We start from the raw sequence: 19373 nt of genomic DNA, 5'->3' as shown, positions 1-19373 counted from the left end.
GAAAATTTTCTATTGCTTTGAACTTTTGGAAACCATTATAATGTGTCAGGCAGGATAAAGAGGGGAACTTAATGATTTTTTATTCTCGCTCCTCCCCTTATCTTTAAACCTAAACTTGATTAAACTGTCATTCAGTGGCTAATGGAAACTGGTACCTCGGAACAAACTACAACACCAAGTGTTCCAAATGACATCATCTCTTACCAAGATGGCTGCTTCTAGCAGACAGCTGAGAAATGCCAACTGCAATTAACCCCCAAATTTCTCCTAGTTATTTTTTGGTGCTAAAGGACTTCTGAACTTAATCACGGTTGGTGTGGCAGGAAACAACAACAACAAAAGAACGGGTTTGGCTCTTCAGAAACATATATCCAATGTAAATTGTTAGAAGTGATCCAGTGTAATTTTCCCTGAAACTTACTTCTCTTTTCCTGACTTTTCTTTTTGGGGTCTGGTACCTGAGACAAGCAGCTCGTTAAAGTAGAAACGGCTTCTGGGAAACTCACTTGCTGGGTGAAATGGGGAGAGTAAACCTAGCAAGGAGCGGCAGCCCTGGGAGAAACTCAGATTTAACTGCATTCTTTCCACTTTATTCAGCTCCGTGATAGAATCTTAGAGCCGGTCTGGCTTCCATACTTCACAAGTTTCTATTGTTCCCTATCCCACAGTATCTTAAAGCTTCCACTTTTAGAGCTTATTGCAACGGAAACATTCCTTCCAGGCTGAGCAACGGGCAAGTTGGCTCTCTCTTCGCTCTATCACCAACTACCTCAGAAAGACTGACTCCTTCAAGTCAGCACGGGGGTGGGGTTTAAAGCGCCTGACTTTCTTAAAGGGCCCATGTTATAGGAAGCTTAAACATGTATTAGTCTTGAATAGAATCTGGAGGAAAACTGCATTTTGACATGGTATTTGTAGGCAGTAATTGTGTTTAGAAGACTTTGGGGGAAAAGCCATCTTCTAAAGCTTCCCTGCTGATACAGATGGGAATAAACCGGGGAATATTTTTTTCACTGTGGTTTTTATTGTTATTGCAAAGCAGAAGCGTGTCTAATTTTCTACTTCTTGTAAAAGTGATTCCCCTTATAAAGAGACCATTTTTCACAACATTGCTTCAGTAATAACATTACAATGGAAACACTAGTTACAAAACCAATAATATCATTATAAAACTCCTTCTCAGCTTTCTAGGGGAAATGAATCAGGATAGGTGGCAGTGTGTGCTGCCTGGAGGAAGAAGACATATTTAGATAATCACTTCCATGGGAGAAATAATGAAATTTACCTTTGCCCTAAAGTTGAGCTGCAAAATATAACGACAAAGGAAAAGAATACCTTATAATCTAATTACAAGGCACAACATCACAATCTTTCTTTGTCTAATGCCCTTTGTGCAACTGATTTACTCTATGGCCTTGAACCTTCCAATTGGAAAATTAAAATAATGCCATAAATCATAGGGAAGTTTTGTTTATTTTTTATGGCTATATATATATTGCTGTACATGCCTAGTTACATTAATGCCACATACTAGTGATTTCATTCAAACTTGGAATGGGTTCTGTGGGTGGTGGTAAGACCCGTTGTTGCAGTTTTGAAAAGAATAGGAATGAGCCAATATGAGCTGGCTATCAGAGTGCCAGAATTCAGATAGAATCATAGAAGAATGGGCCACTTAGTGTTAGCATTTTCTTGAAAAATAGTTGATTTCGAAATATATCCATCCATCCTACTATTGCTTATCTCCAACCACCCCATTTCTTTAACATGTTTTTTTTTTTCAATATTTTACACTTATTGATGTCAAACTAGTCTTGCATACTCCACATCCCACCCTGGCAAAAGATCATGACGACAAGATTAATTACATATCTCACCTCTATCCTCCTGTTTGTGTTCACTCATCATTGGTTCAAAGAGATCAAAACTGTCTCTACAAATGACAGACAAAAGAGATATGTCATCAGCTAAATTAGATGAGAATCAAGTAAGAATTTCAAAAATAAAAAACAAAAAATGAAACATATGACTTACATGTCTGGAGATTTGGCAACCTAGAAAATCTAAAATTTGTCTTGACACAGAACTTACTGAATTCCTGATCCAGAAATGCTTTTTTAAATGATTCTAAAGGCACATCAGAACTTGAAAGAAAGTAAAGGGAAATCCCAGGCTCCAAAGCTAAGAGGAAAACTAGAAACAACCCAAATGTTCACCTACAATATAAATCCTGTTATATTCATGGAATGGAATAATATACAGCAACATGAATGAGCAAACTACAGCTTCATGAAGCAACATGAGTGAACCTCACAAATATATTAATAAGCAAAGAAAGACAGACACAAAAGAGTATATACTGTATGATAGCATTTATATAAAGTTCAAAAATAGGCAAAATTAACCTATGAGGTTAGACATCAGAATAATGATAGTCTTTTGGAGGAGATAGTGTTTGGGGTACTAGAAGATTTCTAATAACATTTTTTTTTCTTGTCAGGGTTATTTGTTACATAGATATGTTCACTTGTGAAAAGATATCGGGCTATAGATTTATGATCTATGTACTTTACTATATGTATCTTGCACTTCAACAAAATGTATAAATCAAAAAAGGGGAGAACGGGGGCCCCTGGGTGGCTCAGTGGGTTAAAGCCTCTGCCTTTGGCTCAGGTCATGATCCCAGTGTCCTGGGATGGAGCCCCACATCAGGCTCTCTGCTTGGCAGGGAGCCTGCTTCCCCCGCTCCCCCCCACCTGCCTCTCTGCCTATTTTTGATCTCTGCCAAATAAATAAATAAAATCTTTTAAAAGAAGGGCGGGGGGAGGAGTGAGTCACTATAAACCACAGTAATGACCTGGCTGCTGAGACTGGAGCAGCAGCATTGTGGGGTTTGTTAATCATGAGTTTAATGCCCATCAAGGACAGAATTTGGGACTTGGGGCCATACAGGCAGGAAGATGTAACTAAGGAACCTACAAAATGCCAGTCAAAAAGCCACACCATGCCAAAAGTTTCTTACCTGCAAACAGGAAGGCAACAAGGAAGCTTGTTTGCCTTAAACTGGTTTCAGAGTTTAAAAAAAAAAAAAAAAGTCTTTGGAAAAGTTATCATCTAAACCTAAGCCTCATGGAGTTAGGGATTTCACGTATATACTTCATACTACCTACATGGTCCAAAAATCCCCAACCTGACATAGTATCTTAAAAGTCAGTTTGGTTTGGGAAATTTGGGAATGATGGAAATGTTCTAGAGTTTCACTGTGGTAGTGGTTACACAAATGTATACATTTGTCAAATCTCATGAAACATACTTAAAAAGGATATTTGCACCCTATGTAAAATCCAACCAAGAAAATAAGCTAACAAAAATATTTGACATAAAGATGGTAGTATTTCTATTTTACCTGGAAGAATAAGCAAAACTTTCCTCTGGAAACAGTCTCAAAATGAAAATGGGATTACAATTGGAAATTATAAAACACACAGAGAAATAATCCCTCTCAAATAAAAATTAACAAACAGTAAAGAACAGGAAGGGTGGTGGGGCGCCTGGGTGGCTCAGTGGGTTAAGCCTCTTCCTTCAGCTCGGGTCATGATCTCAGGGTCCTGGGATGGAGCTCCACATCTGGGCTCTCTGCTCAGCGGGGAGCCTGCTTCCCCCACTCTCCCTGCCTGCCTCTCTGCCTACTTGTGATCTCCCTCTCTGTCAAATAAATAAATAAAATCTTTGAAAAAAAAAAAAAAAGAAGAACAAGAAGGGTGGTATCTCTAGAATTTCAGTTAAGACAAGTGTTGGAGAGAGTTGGATTAGATAAAATTAAGTATGTTTAAAATAAAAGCCATAAAAGAAGGAATAGAAAGCATAAGATAGAAAAACACACAAACAGACTTGAAAATAGGACAGTACAAATTACAAAGCAACCAAAGAAAATATTTGGAACTTAAAATATATAGTAGGCTAAAAATCAATTAACCAAAGACCAGTAACACACTTGCAGCCACAAAAGCTAACTTTCTTTAGCTTGCAACAATAAAGGAGAATGTACACCACAGAAATTGTGGGAGGGGTTTGTTATAGGATTTATGCTTGAACTGGGTGATTCTAAGCAAGGTTTAAGAGGGCAAGGGTTAGTTCTGAATTAGATATTGTCAAAAAGTGGAGGAAATTTGGTGACTGAATATCTTGGTTATTTTTAATCTAAGAAGCAGGAGCATGAGAGCAGGGCTTTTATTCTATCAGAATTATCTTATTTCAGTTGGGATCACCTGAACTGCCACCTGAGCAGTTTTTCATTTCATTAAGTGAATAATTTTTTAAAAACCCTTCAGGAGTAAATTAATGAGTAGACTGGACACAGCTGAAGAGAGAATTAACAAATTAGAAGATAGATCTGAGGAAATTAGAATGCAGCACAGAGATATACAGAGATAAAAGAGCAAAGTTAGAAAAGCAAGATCCCACATATATCTAGTAGGTATTCACAATTAGAGAACAAAGTGGAATAATCGAGGCAATATTTTAAGTAATAATGGCTACAAACTTTAAATAATTGATAGAAAAATATGAATGGTCATATTCAAGAGGTAAAATAAGAATGGAATAGGATAGCAGCACCAGGCTGACTCAGTCAATAGACTGTGTAACTCTCAATCTCAGGGTCATGAGTTCATGCCCCACATTGAGCATGGAGCATATTAAAAAAAAAAAAAAAAAAAAAAAGAATAGAATAGGACAAATAAAAATAGAACTATATCAAGAGGAATTCAAATATATATTGGTAAAAACTGAAGAACAAGTACAAAAACATTAAAACAATCCTATATAAAACCAGAGAGAAAACCAAAAACAGAGACTACTTCAAAAGCAATTATCTATAATTAGAGTGTTAATAGATATCTTAATAGCAACAATGGAAGCCAGAAGACAATACAATAATAACATCAAAGTGCTAAGAAAAAAAGACTATACTGGGAATTTATGCACAGCTATGATACTCTTCAAGAATAAGACTAAATAATGGGCACCTGGGTGGCTCAGTCATTAAGCGTCTGCCTTTGGCTAAGCTAATGATCTCAGGGTTCTGGAATCGAACCCCATATCAGGCTCCCCACTCAGCAGGAAGCCTACTTCTTCCTCTACAGCTCCCCTTATATTCCCTCTCTTTTTATCTCTGTCATAAATAAAGAAAATCTTTTTTAAAAAAAAAGAATAAGACTAAATTAAAGACATTTTAAGACAAATACATTACCACAAACAGTCCAGCTCAGAGACTTTCTAGATGTTCTTCTAGAAGCAGCAAGATACAAGAAAGAACCATGAGCAAAGTAACTTGGAAGGAAGTGTCTAAATTTAAACAAATACTGACTACATAAGTGTAAAAAATATAAAAAATAATGGTGATCAATATGGGAGTTTAAAAACCAACAATAATAATTACCATCTTAGGGAGAAATAAAATACTGGAAAATAACAACAAATGGGAGAGAGGAATTGGAGTTAAGGCATTCTAAAGCCTTTGTGATGTTCAAAAGGAGAGTAAAGATAATGATTCACTTGTTGTTTTTCTTTTTTTGAGTAACGCACGCTAAAATTTTAAAGTAAACGATTGAAGGTAATTTTAATTTAAAATTTTAAGTATTTATTTATTTAAGTATTTAAATTTAAATTTTAATTTAAAATTTAAAAGTAAACCATAGAAATGAAATTTTTAACATTTGAATCAGTTAAGGGAATAAAGGAGAACCAGCAAATACTTGTTCAATCCACTGGGAAGTTTTAAAAAAATAAAAGAAGAAAAGAGCCAGAGAAAATCAGAATAAATAAAAATCACACACATACACCCAAAGATTGTAGAAATTTGTACATACATATCAGAAAGCATAAAAACTGTAATTGAACCTACCTATAGAGGCACAGAGATAACCAGAATGGGGGGAAAAAAATCTAGCCATCTTTCTCACAAGACTGTCAAGATTTAAAAATTTGAAAATAAAAGATTGAAAAAAGATGTATTATACCTATACCTGTCAAAAGAAAACTGAAGAAGTCAGATTAAGCCCCTTAAAGAAATCAAAAGTGCTATAAGATATAAAAGAAAATAAGCATCCAATAATTAAAGGAACAAATAACTATGAAAATTAAAAAAAAATTTATGTATTCAGTAGTAATATAGACTCACATATACGTACTAAAAATTAACAGAATCATGTGGAAAATTGACAAATCCACAATCATCATAGGTGATCATAGCACATCTCTCTATTGAAAGATTAAGCAAATGAAAAATTAAAAAGAATGAAAGATTTGAACACAATTAACAGGCTTGATCAAGTGTGTGTGTATGTGTGTGTATGTATCCCTATAACCCAACAATTATGAAACAAGCACTCTATTCAGGCACATAATTTACCAAAAGTGGTAATGAACTAAGCCACAGAGCAGGTCTCAGCACACAAAATCCCATATTTACTAGGTGCTTGCCCTGTGCCAGGTGCTCGCTAAATGCTTTAGTGCTTCACATGTGTTCATTTGTTTAATCCTCAGAACAACCCTACTTGAGTATGTAACTATTTTTATCCCTGTTTTTAAGATGAGGAAACTCAGGCTAAAAAAAATTTAGAAAATTGCCCAGCTCCTCAAATGACAAATTGGAGGACTGGAGTACAAAATAATGCGGTCTGTAAACATGCACATTTTTTCCTTTAGAGAGAAAATTTTATAAGATACACACAAGCACACATTCTCAACACCCCAAATTACTAAGTTTTGCAATTTGGTCATATTTCTTTTATTATTTTCCTTTTTTCTAAAAAGGACAGTATACTTAAACAGTTAGTCTCCTTCAACAACAACTCAGTTTGGGACGCCCAGGTGGCTCAGTCAATTAAGCACTGACTCGGGTCAAGATCTCAGGATCTTGATCTCAGGGTTATGAGTTCAAACCCTGCGTTGGGTCCCATGCTGAGTGTGGAGCCTACTTAACACGTAATAATAATAAAATAAATAAAAGAACAATAACAACTCAGTTTGATTCCCTGCCTCTTTTCCACGATAGACAGGTTTCCTTCCAGTTTATATTTTACATATTCATGATGGCCAATACTTGTGATTATTAAAAATGTTTTGTTTTGGTGAGGATGCATATGCAAAAGTGCACATATACATGGGAATCCTTTTTAATAGTTATTTGGAGAAGGAAGGAAAAGGCATTTTGTTTGTATGTGTGCATGTGTGTGTGTTTGTGTGTGTGTGTGTGTGTGTGTGTGTGTTTAGATTTTATTTATTTGTTTGAGAGTGAGAAAGCTTGAGTTGGGGGAGGGACAAAGGGAGATGGAGAGGTAGAAGCAGACTCCCTACCAAGCAGGGAGCCTGACACGGGACTTGATCACCAGGACCCCAGGACCCCAGGATCATGACCTGAGCTGAAAGCAGATGCCCACCTGACTGAGCCACCCAGGCGCCCAGGAAAGGGCATTTTGATGAGGAAACAAAGGCTAATGGCAAACCAAAAACAATGAAAAACTTAATGAGGCCAGAACATGAGCCATAAGAGAGAAAGTGACTAAAGATGTAAATTGTGACCAGCTTTGAAACATTTTTTTTTATGCCATAGCAATGAATTTGGATTTCATCCTGTAGGAAATAAATCAGAACAGTTGTCTTTTTCTTTCCAAAGAAGAAAGTGGTAGGCTTAGATATTTTAAAGTAAAATAGAGACATTACAATGTTTCCCTCCAAATAATTTTCCTGCATGACCCCAATACAGTTATTTTACAAATAAAAATTAATAGTAATTCCCTTACTATCAGTGAAGACTCCATACTGTAACAGGACTCTATTTTTTAAGTAAGTTCCATGGCCAATGTGGGGCTCAAACTCACAACCCAAGATCAAAAGTCACATGCTTTACTGCCTGAGCCAGCCAGGAGCCCCTTAGTACCCTACTGATATCATCATTTTCCTGATTGTCACCAGTATGTCTTTTACAACTTGCTTATTCAAACCAAGATCTAACCAAAGACCACACATCACTGCATTGCATTTTCTGGGTCTCTTTAGTCTCCAATTTTAATAAAGCCCTTTCATCACTTTTCTCATGTCATTAAAATGCTGAAGACACTTATGCAATACCCCACTTCTAGATTTGCCCAATTCTTCCTTTTAATATGGTTTTTAACTTTTCCTTCTGCCCTTTGTGTTTCCTAAAAACCAGAATTTAGGTGTAAAACTTGTTCAGATTCAGGTTAAACATTCTTAGCAAGAATATTTCATAGGTGATGCTGTGTGCTTCACATCGTAACACATAGAGGAAGAACATAATGTCTGGGTGTTGACTAAAAATGGACACTAAGGGGCTCTTGGGTGGCTCAGTGGGTTAAAGCGTCTGCCTTCGGCTCAGGTCATGATCTCAGGGTCCTGGGATCGAGCCCCACATCGGGATCTCTGCTCGGCAGGGAGCCTCCCTCCCCCTTCCCTCTCTGCCTGCCTCTCTGTGTACTTGTGATCTCTGTCAAATAAATAAATAAATAAATAAATCTTTAAAAAAAATAAATAAAATAAAATAAAAATGGACACTAAGATTAATCCCTGAGTTAAAGGGGTGACATTCAGTTTTCACTCTTGCAATACTATGGTTTACCTTTTTCTCCCAACAAATAATAGACAGGGTGACATCATGGCAACAGATACATTGTCATCTTGTCTCCTATCATCAATTGACCTAATGATTTCAACATCCATGGATGATCCTAGTTTCAATCAGTAATTTCAGCTGTCATTCTTTTGTAAAGAAGAGTCTTTTCTCAGTAGCTAGAATTACGTAGTTGTCCTGATATATACAATTCTTACTGAAAATGGCTTCATTATAGGACATGTACTCTTACCAACCATGATTCCTTGCCTTGCCATAAAATCAAGATCAAGCTTTCTGATAATAATGCAATTAAATGTTAAATCATTAATAAGATATAACTAAAATAATATATATTATGTATATTAAGGAATTTAAAATAGTTTCTAAATAAATTGTTGGTCAGAAGTGAATTAAATATGAAAATTAACAGACATTTATAACAATGATCATTTAAAATCTACTAATCAAACACGAGGGATGCTGCTAAAGTAGCAAAATGCCAGATAAACAACTAGTAGGAGACAGCAAGGAAAAACAGGTAAGGGGAAACACCTGTAGCAATTTTAAGGCAAGAAACAAAAAATGTAGTTAAAATATACAATTTTTGTACGAAAAACATTATTTGCCAAGAACAAATAGAAAACCTAGATGTAACCATCGAACAAATTGAAGCAGAGGTTTAAAATGTTCCTCCAAAAAATACTCTCCTCCGAGCTCTGAAAGATTTATAAGAGAGTGCTACCAAACAATCTGAGAACAAATAATCCCTGCCTTATGCAAACTGTTCCAGAAAATAGAAAACAAGGAAATAACTCACAACTATTTTATGAGGACAATAAACTTTATCCTAAAACCAGAAAATGACAGTGTAGAAAGAAGAAAGAAAGAAAAAGAAAGGAAGAAAAAGAAAGAAAGATAGAAATTAATTTAAAGGCGTTAGATTGCTAAGTATCCACCACAACTATTCTTTCCTTTTTTAGGCACTCAGACAGACAAGATCTCCCAATGTCACTAGCATTTGGGCATGGGAATACAATCGTGTTCCCCAGAGTGGAATCTAAATGGAAGTGATGTATGCCACTGCCACACATGAAGAATAAAAAATCTTAAGCATAGTCCTCCTTACTCTTTTCTTTTGTGGCTAACTGTAATGGTAACCCTCAGGGACCCCGTAGGGAGCACAAACTCAAGATGGCAGAACTCCTGTCAGCCTGGACCCCTAAGAGACTACATATAGCAGGTAAGATGTTTGCATCTCTTATAACTGACAAAGTATTAGTGTCCAGAATATATAAACAACCCCTATATGTGAATAAGAAAAAAAACAAAAAACAAAAAAAAACAGTCCATTAGAGGGAAAAAAGGAAAGGATAGTGATCAGACAATTTGACAGAAGCAGAAAACCAAGCTGCCAATGAACAGCTGACAAAATGCTCACTCTTACTACTAGTAAGTGAAATCCAAATTAATACCACAATAAAATACCCTTGCATAGCCTTCATATTGCCAACAAAATTTAAATCTAGATGTTGGTGAGAACATGAAGCAACGAGAACACTCTTGTCTTACTCATTGCTGATAGAATGGTAAGCTGGAGAACAGTTTAGTAATACTAAATAATAGTAATAAATAGTAATAAAATAGTAATAAAAGTAATAATAAAGTTGAAAATGCATGTTTCTTATAATCCAGCGATTCCTTAGTATGCATTCTGGAAAACAATCACACATGTACACAAGGAAACATTAACAAGAATCTTTGCACAATTACGTGAAACAGCAAAATCTGGGGACAAAGAAATGTTCATCGGTAGGAGAGTTTAGATAAACTCATTCTGCATAGCAAGAAAAATACATTCTCTAGAGCAATATGTATCCATATAGATAATTCTCAAAAACATGTTAAGGAACAACAAAACAAGCAGCAGAAACATAGTACATATAATATGATTTAAACGTAGGCAAACCAATCATCATTGGTGAGTACTTACATATGCTGTGTATATATGAAGTCATGTGTATTGATAAACACCAATTTCAAGATCGTGGTTACCTCTAGGAAAGAGGAGAAGATAATAGCGGGCTTCAGCTGTGTCTGTAATGTTTTATTTCTTTTAAAAATAAGTATGTAAAAAATTGGATGCCAATGTAACAAAATGTTAAGATTTGACAAGGCTGGAGGATGCATGGCAAGCTGTTTTAATACTTTTCTGTGTGTTTCAAATACAATCGGTCATTACTATTTGCGGATTCCATATTTGTGAATTTCCCTCCTCCCTAAAATGTATTTTTCGCCCCCAGATCAATACACGTAGTGCTGCTGCGGTATTTTGCAGACACGTGCAGTGTTGCATTATTGGAATCACCTGGTACACACATTCCCAAGGTAGAACAGGGGAACACTCAACCTGTTTGTTTCAGCTTTTATACAGTAAGAAGTGTCGCTTTCATGGTCTGTCTAGTGCCTCCTGTTTTGCATCTTTATGCTTTCTGTTGATACTTCCACTGTTTAAAATGGCCCTCAGATGGAGTACTGAATACTGTCCAGTGTCCTAAGCTGGCTAAAACTGTGACAGGTCTTAGGGAGAAAGAGAGCATGTGTTACAGAAGCTGCCTTCAGTCATGAGTTACAGTGCTGCTGGTCATGAGCTCAGTGTTAACGAATGAACAGTAGATATTAAATAAGGAGTCATTAGAGAGATACATACATAAAGCAAGATTATATATTGATGGGTTGGTGAAAACTCTGTGACCAAAGGCTCGGAGGAAACTAAATCTGGATTTCTCCTGGAAGGAATGGCTCCTACTTCAGTGTTTGCTAATTCACTAATTCACTAAAACTAATTCACAAATTCACTAAAACACTAATTTAGTGTTTGCAGATATAGTATAGACAATAACTACCATGAATAATAAGAATCAACTATATTTAATTGAAAATATAATATGTATTTCTAAGAAAGGTGCAGGCTGTGGTATCTCCCTAATAAATTTGAAAAAAAAGAAAAAAAAATGTCAACGTTAGAAAGAAGACAGTGTTTAGAATGGACCTAATTTAACTATGGAATGATCTGGACTATGTTATTCATAGCCCTTTCTCTTGTTCTAAGATATATTTTTATATTGCACTTTTTACACTTTTGAAACTGGGATGCACCCTATTGTCTATGTGTTTATGTGGAACTATGCTTGTGATACCCAAGCAGGGGGAGAGGCAGAGGGAGAAGCAGGCGCCTCACTGAGCAGGGAGCCCCACGCAGGGCTCAGTTCCAGGACTCTGGGATCATGACCTGAGCGGAATGCAGATGCTTAATGACTGAGCCACCCAGGTGCCCAGTGATGTTTTATAGTATAGTAAATATGGTGCATTTAAGTAATTCTGATAAACTTTATTGATATCCAGTGATTTCAAGGAAAGGTGGGTATGTGGCTGGTGGTCAGGGACACACCCTGTATGTTCCATCTGAAACCTCTACCAGCCTCTGCCCTATTTAGGTGGTGGATATCACTAACCTTTATCATTGTATTTCCCCCTCTACTGATGGAAGACATGGGAGGAAAGAGGAAACAACCTTGAAGAATAACCATCTCAGGTAAGAGAGGCGGAGGGATGTAACAGCAATGGGGAGTGTTGGCAGATGAGAGAAAGGTGGAGTTCTTAAAGGGAAGAAAAAGAACAGGAAGGAGAGATGGTGTGAAAACCAAATCTTGCAACGTACCTAGTTAATAATTTTTTATTTTGGAACCATGTAAATGCTTTGCATAACTAAAAACAAAGCAAAAGGGTTTAATATTTAATAAAAGAATTCCTAAAAATCAAAAACTAACTCACACAAAGGAATACAGGAATCCTCTGTACTCCCTTTACAACTCTTCTGCAAGTCTAAAATTATTTTGAAACAAAATTTTTTAAAAAGATGAACCGAAGCAAATAATCTTAATTATATATCAAGTTGGTGGCACAATGATAGGAGAAATTTCCAATGTCTGTATGGTAGGCAAAACAGCAGCCCCTCAAAGATGTCCTCACTCGAACATCTGAAACCTTCAGGATGTTACATTGAAATGGCAAAAGAGATTTTGAGGGTGTGATGAAGATTATGGACCTTATACTTGGGACATTTTCCTGGATTATTTGGTGGGTCCAGTCTAATCACACAAACCCTTAAAAGCAGAGAACTTTCTCTGCTGGAAAGCAGAAAGGATGTCAGAGAATCTTGCAAGCATGACAAGAATTCAACATATTTTGGGGGGAACTGACACGGAAAGACACATGTGCATGAATGGAATAGAGGCTTCAGGAAGCCAAGAGTGGCCCCATGCCTGCAACTAGCAAAGAAGTGGGGGACCTCAGTCCTATATTCACAAGGAACCAATTTGTACAACTGGGTTATGGTTGGAAGTGAATTCTTCTTCTCCAGAGCCCCTAGATAAGCGTCCAGGCTGTCCAGCATCTCAATTTTGACCTTGTGAAACAGGAAGCAGAGAAACCAGCTCAACCAAACCGGACTTCTGACCGGCAGAACTGTGAGATGAGAAATTTATGTTATTTTAACCTGCTAAATCTGTGGTGATAGGTGATATGTTATGGCAGCAATAGAAAAGTAATGCAGTATAAAACACTATACTTTGGCTGTATATTCCTGGAGGGATATGTTGTTAGGGCAAAAAGAAGTACAATAAACTTCATACTGGGTAGTCCTATTTTTAGTAATTACACTGGCACTATTAGCTGGACACTATTAACAGGTATATTGGTCATGGTTCTGACAAAAAAGAGTCTTAAATTGGGATAATTTGAGGAGAGTTTAATAAAAATACTACAGAGATGTGGGCAGATTGTACGGAAGCAACAAAGACTAGAGCAGGAACCTATCACTTCTAGACAGGAAGGGGCAAGGGAGTCATTCCTGGAATCTGTAAGGAGAGACCTGTGAAGGAAGTTACCTGATAAAAGGAGTAAATATTGGTTGAATGAAGGAATGAACTAATTTCATTATTTAGAGGGTCTGAAACAAACAAACAAACAAACAAACAAACCCTGCTCATGTGAAATACGTAAGCAGAGAAATAGAACTCTGAGGATCTAATGTGTTTCTCTAACCTGTCTCTGACTCCATCTTTATGCCCACAGTTTTTTAAATTGGGCCTATTGTCCCAGTTACTCATTCCCCTCTAATAAAAATAGACATTCACCCCTTTTCCACCTACCTCTGAAATGTCCTCTCTCCATGAGCAGAATGTACTTACTGTCTCACTGATATGATCAGAGGCTTTAAAGGTGTCTCCATGATATGGGTTTAGTCTCTTGCACATTTGTGAATCACCAATCACTGGGAGCCACCCAGGTGGCCGCAGGTTCAAAGAGAATGTGGAGACGTGTGGAGTAGACCTAAACTCAACTTGCTTTCTGGAATCTGGAGCGTCTCTAAAGTGCTAAGAGAATCCAACTGAGCCCCGCCAAGCGCAACCAAACTAAAGCCTGAAGCAGAGCCTCCCAGTCAACCCACAGGCTCACTGACACTGACTCAGAAACATTGTGCCAGTGGTTCTAGCCAGAACAATTAGGCGAGAACAAGCAATAAAAGGCATCTGGATTGGAAAGAAAGAAATAAAAACATGTCTATCCACAGATGAGACAGTCTTTTATATAGAAAACTCTAAGGTGTTCACTAATAAATTATCAGAACTAGTAAGTTTAGAAAATTTGCAGAATTCTACATCAATATATAAGAATCACTTGTATTTCTACACACTAGTGTTGAGCAATCCAAAAATGAAACTAATAAAATAACTCAATTTACAGTAGCATCAAAAAGAATAAATAGGAATAAATTTAACAAAAAAAAAAGGACAAGACCTGGGGCGCCTGGGTGGTTCAGTGGGTTAAGCGTCTGCCTTCAGGTCAGGTCATGATCTCAGGGTCCTGGGATCAAGTCCCACATGGGGCTCTCTGCTCAGAAGGGAGCCTGCTTCCCCCTCTCTCTCTGCCTGCATCTCTGCCTACTTGTGATCTCTGTCTGTCAAATGAATAAATAAAAATCTTTAAATAATAATAAAAAAAAAAGGACAAGACTTATACACCCAAAACTATAAGATATGGGGCATCTGGGTGGCTCAGTGGGTTAAGCCTCTGCCTTTGGCTCAGGTCATGATCCCAGGGTCCTGGGATCGAGCCCCACATTGGGCTCTCTGCTCAGCAGAGAGCCTTCTTCCCCCTCTCCTTCAACCTGCGTCTCTGCTTACTTGTGATCTCTCTCTGTCAAATAAATAAATAAATAAATAATCTTAAAAAAAAAAAAAACCCTATAAGACATTATAGAAAAAATCTTAAAGAAGACCTAAACAAACAAAAAGACATCAATCCATTAGAAGACAATATTGGGCAATATTCCCCAAATTAATCTACACATTCGATGTGATGCCTAGCAAAATCCCAGCAGTCTCTTTCATAGATTTGTCCAGGTAATCATAAAATTAATATGGAAATGCAAAGGGTCCAGAATAGCAAAGCAATTTTGAGAAGAAAAACAAATTTGGAGGAGTTACATTTCCCAGTTTCAAAGCTTACTGCAAAACTACTTTAATCAAGACAAGATGATACTGCCATAAAAACAGACCTGTAGGTCAACAGAACAGAATTATGGGTCCAGAAATAAACACATGTATAGTTAGCTGGTTTTCAACAAGGGTTCCAAGACGATTCAATATGGGGGAAAAAATGTCTTTTCTACGAATGGTGCTAGGACAACAGGATATCCAGAGGTAAAAGAATGAAGTTGAAATGCTCCTACACACCACATAGAAAAATTAACTCAAAATGGGTCACAGACCTAAATGTAGGGATTAAAACTATAACACTCCTTGAAGGGAACATCTTCATGAGTTTGCGTTAGGCATCGGTTTCTTAGACATGACAACAAAAGCCCAAGTGACATTAAAAAAAAAAAAAAATAGAAAAGCTGAAATTCATTAAAATTAAAGCTTTTGTGCCTTGAAAGACACCATCAAAGAAATACAAGTTATAAGGAGAGAAATTACTGGCACATCACATATTTGATAATGGAATGCATCTAGAATATGCAAAGAACTCTTACTATTCAATAATAAAAAGGAATTATTCAATTTAAAAATGAGCAAAAGGATAAAGGAAAGAGCAGCAACATGGTGGCACTGGGAACTGGTGACACTGTGGATGCTCGGAATGGAAAGTCCCCGCTGGCCCAACTGGGACAAGCTGACCTCCGAGGAGTTTGTGCATCAGGTGCAGCTCGCCAGTGACAGGAGACTGCCATGGCAGCAAACCGCAACATGGTGACCCGCATGGGCTCCCGGTCCTGGTGTTCGCTATTCATGTTTACGCCTTTTATTCTGTGTCCCAGGAGAGTTTCTAGATGAGCTGGAGGACGAAGCCCAAAGCTGCCCGAGCCCGAGCCCTGGCAAGAGCATCAGGACCCTAAACAGATGCGCCCTGCGCATCTCCAACCTGCCAGAGCCTGTCACGTCATGGATGATGCCCATGACCCTGTGGAAATCAAAGCATTGCTAGCCTCAACCTTGGATGATGACAGAGCCCAAGAAGCCAGGGATTTATGCATTTGGCCACGTCCAGGGAATACTGGCCAACTCACACTCACTGTGTCCAATCAATGAGCCCTTCTTATAGTTTGTTTCCTTGTTTGAGAGCTGTACGACCTTGGCTTTTCACAAGCCTTCTCACTTTGCAGTTTACCCTCTTCACCTCCCAGGGGCTTCGCTGTTATGGCAGGGACCTGGGGGAGGGTAGGGGTGGGTGGCTCTATGTAGTGTTGGAGCCAAAAGTGGGAAAGATGGGGTCAGGTTGAGAATCTTAACCTGAGTATCCTCTCTCGGGGGAAAAAATGAGCAAAGGATTTGAACAGCTATACCTCCAAAGAACATCTACAAATGTCTAATAGCACATGGGAAGATGGTTGATATCATTAGCCATTAGGGAATTGCAAATCAGAATTTGAGATAGTATTTTACACCATTGAGAAAGAAAGAAAAACAGACATTATCAAGTGTTGTGGGGGCAGTGGAGAAATTGGAACTTTCATACATTGCTGGATGAATTGTAAAATTGGCAGCCACTCTGGAGAACAGGTTGGAAGTTTCTCAAAATGTTAAAATAGAGTTACTATATTACCCAGTAATTTCATTTCTAGGGATATATCCAAGAGAATTGAAAACATCTGTCCATATAGAAATTTGGATGCAAATGTTCATAGCAGCATTATTCATGACAGTCAAAAAGTTGGAACAACCCAAATGTCAAAGAACTAATGAATGGGTAAATAAATGTGGTATATCCATATAATGATTATTATTCAGCCATTAAAAGGAATAAAATTAAAAGGAATAAAATAAAATAAAAAGACATGGTACAACGTGGATGAGCCTTGAAAACATTTTCCTAACTGAAAGAAGCCTGACATAAAAGGCACACATTGTATGATTCTAATTCTATGAAACGTCCAGAATAGGGATATCTACAGAGATAGAAAGTAGATTAGTGGTTTCCAAGAACTTGGGGGAGAGAAATAGAGATGACTGTAATGACTATTGTTTAAGGCCACATATACAAAAATGAAAGCTTTACAGTTGGTTTCTTAAATGCATATTCTCATGGAAAACCAAAGATCACAAAGCAGGGTCTACTAAAATTAAGTGGCATCTCATCCATGTTTATTACTCTATCTTCCCTCCCTCCCTTCTTTCCATCCTCCCTTCCTTCCCTCCTTTCTCTTACTTTGAACTTTTCACTTTTTGAAAAAGATTTAAAATAGGGATGCCTGCCTGGCTCAGGTCATGATCCCGAGTTCCTGGGATCGAGCCCCACGATGGACTCCCTGCTCAGTGCGGGTCAGCTTCTCCCTGTCCCTCTGCCCCTCCCCTCCACTAGTACTCTCTCTCTCTCTCTCTCTCTCTCAAATAAATAAAATCTTAAAAGAAAGATTTAAAATAGGTAGTACAATGGACTTCCTATTTGTTTGATAGTACACAGATAGATATACCTATCACCTATCTTCAACAGTTATCCATACAGGGGCATTTTTTTTTTTTTTTTAGATTTTTATCTATTCATTTAACAGACAGAGATCACAAGTAGGCAGAGAGGCAGACAGAGAGAGAGGGGGGAAGCAGGCTCCCTGCTGAGCAGAGACCCCCAATGCGGGCCATGACCTGAGCGGAAGGCAGAGGCTTTAACCCACTGAGCCACCCAGGCGCCCCTTTACAGGGGCATTTTTTTTTCATGTATAGCTCTTTGATCGCTGTGTTAGGTTTGGTACTCCAAGAAGTAAATGTGAAGACAGGATAAGATGGACAAGAGATTTATTGGGGAAAATACCTCTGGGGGAAGGGAGACAAAAGAGACTAGGAGAACTGTCAGACTGCAGTGTGAGGTCTAACCTCTGTGGAGAAGAGAAAGGAAGAAGGAAGTTTGGGTATGGAAAGTTTTAGACCTCACTGTGGTTTTAAGAAACTCTCAGCAAAGCTGATGGAGAATTCTTGAGCCAAAGTAACATGTCAAATGAAACCCCCATCTCCTAGGAAAGGACCTGCCTTAAATCTCTGCAGCACGTAGTCATTGGCTAGCTATACTCCATGGGAATCATAGCCACAGTGAGCTGGAAACAGTTTTCTGCATTTACTTAGTATTTTCACAGACAAAATTACACATAAGAAAATGCAAAACTTGATTTTGCTTAACTCATCCCCTAATAAATCAATTCCACTGGAATAATTCGAAGTTTCAAAACAAGCATTATAGAAGATGACAGAATAACAAAGGAGATCTCCACCTCCCCTTCAAGAAGTACTGAAGAAATATATCGTGAGATTGTGGAAGCCTGGTACATCATTTGACTCACTCCCCAATCTAGGAAAGATTATGTACAGTGGATGTTCCTGCGCTGGATATCAATCTCATTTCCTTGATGTGTATGAATTGATCACATTCCACGTGTTTCAATGAATGATGTAGAATCAAACATGTCTTTGATACTAATCTTATGTGGTCAAAACTGAAAGGGAATTCTCTAGAGGAATTTGTGCCATCTGAAGAATTGCCTTTTTCCTTTGATTTTTCAGGTTGTTCACTGTGGCTACTTAATTTTTTTTTCTTCCTCTTTCCCCTGCAGATGGTCAATTTGAAAGAAATTCTAAGTTTCTCAGGAATGGCTAACCATTTAGGAATACATTTATTTTGTCCTTGAAGACCTTGAGTCCCCTATTCCCCACAGGAAAATAAAAATGATAAAACATTTATAATGTTGGCCATATGGGTGCGGTATCTCCTTAGTGTGGCAAATTTCTGAAGAAAATTTCTTCATATTTCTGTAATTGGGGAAGGAATGGGGCAGTATAGGAAAAGGTGCCAAATGGGCATAAAAGATTGGGTTATGCAGGTTTTGTTATTATTTTATCGTGCTATATGTATAGTTTTAGGTCTTACAACATTCCCTGGAATGAATACTTATTGGAGCCAATTCCAAAGTAAATTTTAGAGACTGTAGATACTTCTGCACTAAAATTTTAATTTTTTTAAACTATGTGATCAATTATTTAAGAAATATTAGTTCTCCTTTTAACCTTCATATATGTATTTTATTTTCCTTCACAGCTCCTTGTGGTTTGACTTTTTAAGCATGACTGCACTGAACCATATAAAAGGAAAATAAATATAATATAATTTTATGACTAATAATTTCACATTT

The sequence above is a fragment of the Lontra canadensis genome, unplaced genomic scaffold (genome assembly GCF_010015895.1).
Source record: "Lontra canadensis isolate GAN:19392208 unplaced genomic scaffold, GSC_riverotter_1.0 scaffold3, whole genome shotgun sequence".
NCBI classification, from domain to species: Eukaryota; Metazoa; Chordata; class Mammalia; order Carnivora; family Mustelidae; genus Lontra; species Lontra canadensis.
This window is presented reverse-complemented; position numbering follows the sequence as displayed.